The sequence below is a fragment of the Centroberyx affinis genome, unplaced genomic scaffold, assembly GCF_046629955.1.
Source record: "Centroberyx affinis isolate AG114_WGS23_722 - 3 ecotype Tasmania unplaced genomic scaffold, CSIRO-AGI_Caff_v1 ptg006698l_1, whole genome shotgun sequence".
Taxonomy (NCBI): Eukaryota; Metazoa; Chordata; class Actinopteri; order Beryciformes; family Berycidae; genus Centroberyx; species Centroberyx affinis.
In genome coordinates this window covers 1-5,022 of record NW_027283399.1, presented here as the reverse complement: position 1 = coordinate 5,022, position 5,022 = coordinate 1, and the positions used below count along the sequence as shown (strand labels likewise).

The following is a 5,022-nucleotide window of genomic DNA, read 5'->3' as shown; positions in this document are numbered from 1 at the left end:
CTATCAATAGTTTCTCTTTTCACTGGACCAAACTCAAATCTCTGAAAATCAAAATTCTCCCAGTGGTAAGCTAGCTGTCTCTGGTGTTGTTTCATCAGTGCTTTTGTGATATTCTTGAAATTTTTCACTGATCTTTTAAAAAAATTATGTTTGGCTTCAAACCTCATACACCATACATGAAGGAGTGGACCTATTTTCCTAATACAACGCGGATAATGTAACATAAAATGATGCTTTGGAATCAATCTTTTCTCTGAAAACAAAGATTTAAATAGCTTGTGGTGGTCCTTAATCAAGTGCTTCAAAAAGTATGTCATACCATTAGTTACAACAGGTGAAAAAACAATGTTCACAATCTGAATCAAAAGGAGGAGCAGATTCCAGTAACAGTTATTTCTTTCCAATACATCACCAAAAATAAGAGGAGCATTTCTCACAAGACACCACGACTGTATTGCATTGAGACCAAGGTCCTTGCTGGCATCATCCATTTTCAACCCGCTTGGTCTATTTTTTCTCTCAATATACCCATAGTTGAAACTTTGGATCCTCTGTGACAACTCTTCCAAAGACAGATACTTTTGGTTGACAAGATATTGAAAGATAAGTTTGAGTTCGTACTGTACAACCCCTTCAAGTAAGTCGTGCATAATGTCAACTGCATAGTTGTCAGACGTGTGGAAAAAATGCAATGTATTGAGCAAGCATGTCTTTTTGACACCAAATGTTGAACTCAACATAGGATTTTCCTGTAGAGCTGCACAATGTTCTGCATGTATTTCTTTTGTTCGAAAAATCATGCCAGGATCATCTTCAGTAAACATAGACTGTGCCTCAGCCTTACTTGTCAAACAAAATCTACAGTAATAGGTAGCGCTGAAGGACTCGACAAAACCGAACAGTCCATGTAAGCCTAGGTTGTCACCTGTTACTTGTATAACAGAACCAAGTAAAGGTGAGTCTGAGAAAGGCACCTCAATTCCTTGTGTTTCAAGTATTTTAAGATCATCAACAAGAGGTTTTAAGATGTCATCAAATCCATAAGTCTTCAGGTCTTGTGAGTGAAAGAGTGCAACAACATGTATATTCATCAACACAGAATTATATTTTGGGGGCAGGTTCCTCAATATAAAGTAAATGCAACCAAGTTTGTGGATCCCTTTCTTTGAACCTAAGGGATTTGCTGTCTCAGACTCATCAAAATAGAGTTGAATCTGTAGAGCATGTTTGTTCTGGGAAAACAAAACACTATTCCTGAAGTATGAACCATCACATATGTCTTTATAAACACCTTCTTCTTGATGCTTGGCTTGCAAGAAACTTTCACACAATTCAGTGTTCTTGAACATAGACTTGAGAGTTCCCAGGATGGGTGTATACACAAATTTATCCGTTACAGGGACCTGACTGTAAATTCCTGTTGTGTGATCCCTGCGAACATCAAACCGCACTCCAAGAACATATTCAACAGGTTCAACAATTTCCCACTTTTCCTCAAAGAACTTCTGTCGTTTCACTCTTGTGTTCAAGGTTGAGAACGGATTTTCTAGTTCATCAAAACACTTTTCCACCTTCTTTTCAAAATCTGTGCCTTGAATTTCTGTAGTACAGCTGAGAACTGCCTCTTTCGCTTGTGTATGAATGTCATTTACAAGATCCTCCATGGACCCCACCATTGCTTGGACTGTGCTCTCAGCAACACCAGATGCTTGCAACTGTGCTACAACAGAAGCACACATGTTTAACACAAGATTATTGTTCACAGGTGATGGAGTAGAGAGCTGGGGCTGGCTAGTTGGAGAGTCTGTAAGTGCTAGTGAGGTTGAGGGCTCACTATATTCATTCTGCATGTCCACATTGTCATCAGTATTAGTCACAGGAACATCTCCATGGGAATGCACAAGATGCTTCGTGAAACCTGAATATGTGCAAAATGATAAACAACATCCCGGCTGTCCACATTTTAAACGTAACCTCTTCCCAGGATATAGGCCGTGTTGGAGTCTTAAATGCTTGCAAAGCAGTGTAGAACTTTTGTGGTGTGCTTTACAGACGTAACAAAGAAACATATTTGCATCCAGGGATATTTATCACCTCAAGCGTCGTGCAAAAATCTTGCTCTGAGCTCCTTGACTCTGGGACTTTCCTTGGCACTTCCCACGTCAATGTTAAAAACTGTGGTTTGGATGAATGTATAGAAGTTGAGGAGGGATTCGTGGTAGTTGAGACTGAAGATGAAGTGTGCTTTGAACAGCTCATCAAAAGCTGACAAAGATGTCTGCGCCTTGCATGGTATGGCCTTGTGGTCAATGATGATGTAGTAATGTTGGATGCTGTTCTTCTTTTGACCCACACACAGCAGGAAGGGCTGACCTGGTGCCACACCAGCAAGGAAGATTTCCACACTGGCTCCACTCTTGAACAAAATGTAAATAAGAATTATGAGAAAATCATGAAATAAACTGTGAAATATGACTAAAGGCACAAGTGGAATTTTATAATAATTATTTGCATAATTATGTAATTATGCATTGGGAGTTGTTTTTTAATTAATTGGTCAGTTATTGTTATCTGTTAAAGGAAATGTTGATTGGTTAATCATGTTATCTGCAGCCTTTCCAAAATGGAGATGGCATACCACAGCGTTTTTGTAAATTGATAATTGTTAACCTAGAAACAATCACAAGATTAGTCAAACAGCTCTGCATGGTTACATTTCTATTTACTTACCTGCAAATATCGAACAACATGGTCTTCGGCTTGGCTTGCGCTGATTTTTGGACTCTTTTTGTGGCCTTTGGACGTGGGCGGCAGCAGGTGAACCAACAGCAGAATGCTTGATAAGTCACTGTCCCAGCCTAGGGGAAAAACAGAAGAAAATGTCTGACATATTCACATCATATAATTTTAAAGAGAAGAAAGAAGAAATTAACCAAACCCACCTGAGTGGGTTTAGACGAACGAAGTATATGAAAGATCATCATGAAGCAAAACTGTAAAGAGTAAAAAAATGTATACACAATGAAAAAAGAATGAGTACTCCACACAAATCTCTTTAATATTGATGATCCACTCCTGGCCTCACAAGTCTGAGTCTCACCTGTTGACTTCTCAGTTTCCACCCTAACAATAAGGTTCCCTGCTTGCAAAAGCTCCTCAAACACATCTTCATCGATTTCTGTCCCTGTTCCATCTGTCAAGTGCAGCTCAGTCTCAAGTGGAAGATCTAGCTTTTGAATGACTGATAAAAAAAAATTAACTCAGAGCAATGGAAAAATTACAATAAGAAATTTGCTATACTTGTTTTTCCTAACATTTTGGGTCAAGGACACACAGGGTATTACCATTAGCTATCATAAACACCACTCCATAATATGAGACATTTACATATCACATCATTTCAGTAGATATTATTGCAATTACTCAATTTCTCTGCTCAATTAAAAACGATGCCAACCTTTCTGAAGAAATGTGTTGAAGTCATCATAGCCATCTCCAGTCTCAGCCACTTTGACATACTTCTGAGTCTCTCCAAATTTCACCTTCACCAACATGACGAACTACAGAAAAAAAGAAGAAGAGACACACGCACTACGTCATCATTTTCAATATGTTGACCATGGATGTGGAGAGACATTAAGATTTTTTCTCGCCTTGAGTTCAACCGAGTATATTCTTTGAAACGTTACTCACTATGCAACCTCGTCTCTACCTGGACAACAGAGGCAGTTGAGCCTGCCTGCCGTCATGACTGCCTACTTCTCCTGCTAACACCAACACTTATCCATAAACACAAAGATACATGATCAACTCTTCTCTGTTAGGTTGGCAAATTAACGTCAATAAACACCACAGCAACGCTACTGTTCACATGCATAGATAGCTAACGTTAAAACACTGTTACATCAACTTAAATTACAGAAAAAACTCAGATATTTCAGACACTTACTATCATAGCAGCAGCTGAGGGGTGTGTGTGTGACTCCGGTATAAATATTAGCTGCGGCTAGATTGAGAATCTAAAACTGTATATAACTATATAAACTTTTCCCAAAAGTTAGAAATAAATTGATAAAATGAAATAATTACATAAACTACTCATGCTCGTAAGAGCAGAGCGCCGTGTGGCAGGCCAGGTGGTCTGGTGTCTGTTTCTCCAGGAAGCATAACGTTACAGCAGCCACGTGCTAATTTACCCGGCTAACAAAGCTAGCCTGACTTTTAGCATTAGCAGCAGTCTGGGCAGGCAGGAGCCCAACCACTCGGCCCAGCCCCGGCTCTCTATCGCCTGGCATTTTCATCGAGACAAGACCAATTAATTACCGCACGCGCACATGGCATTTTTTCCGACAGAAATCGTTAACCTGGGCCTTGTGCTACGTCATTTTAGCTAACTTTAGCCAGAGCGGCGCTCTGACTTTAGCTAACTAAAAAATGTTTAATTAACATCATACACCGTGTTATCCGAACGTGTAGCCTATACTTACATTAAGCAAATTGATTAATGCACCCTTGAAAAAATATCATCCAACAATCACCATGCTAACCACTTTACAGTCTGGCTAACCCACATGGGACTTAGACAAGACGTTTTTTTACAGTCTCTGCGTTCGGCACATATAACGTCAAAATACTGCATACAAAGTATTATTAAATGGACAGGGCGCCGTTCGTTTACTTACAGGAAGATACTCCGTGAAGTCTGCAGGTGAAAAGAAAGTCGCCCTCAAACGTCCTCTGCCGATGCCGCTCCAGTCTGACCTGACCTGACTCGGAGTCGTCCCGCTCTTCAGACAAACACGTCACAGGTCCGTTGGGATTCTGGGAGTAACACTGTTGAGTGTTGATTTTAAAATGAACACTCAACAGTGTTATTTGGATTTAACTCCCTGGATTAACACCAACTCTTTTGAGGAATCAACTCTCAAATAGTTGAATTAAACTAAGCAAGTGTTGAATTAACACTGTATTTTTAACATACAACACCAACACTGGAAATTTAACACTTTTGAATTTGCTGTG

At 39.6% G+C, this 5,022-nt stretch overlaps 1 long non-coding RNA gene across 1 annotated transcript; it reads right to left on the bottom strand.

Moving 5' to 3' along the window:
* Positions 1-3,110: 3,110 nt before the first annotated feature.
* LOC139638961 (uncharacterized) lies at positions 3,111-4,782 on the bottom strand. The gene is made up of 3 exons (XR_011694838.1): positions 4,683-4,782; positions 3,458-3,560; positions 3,111-3,241 (listed from the first exon to the last, which is right to left on the bottom strand). It is a non-coding gene; the product is annotated as an uncharacterized lncRNA (long non-coding RNA).
* Positions 4,783-5,022: the final 240 nt, after the last annotated feature.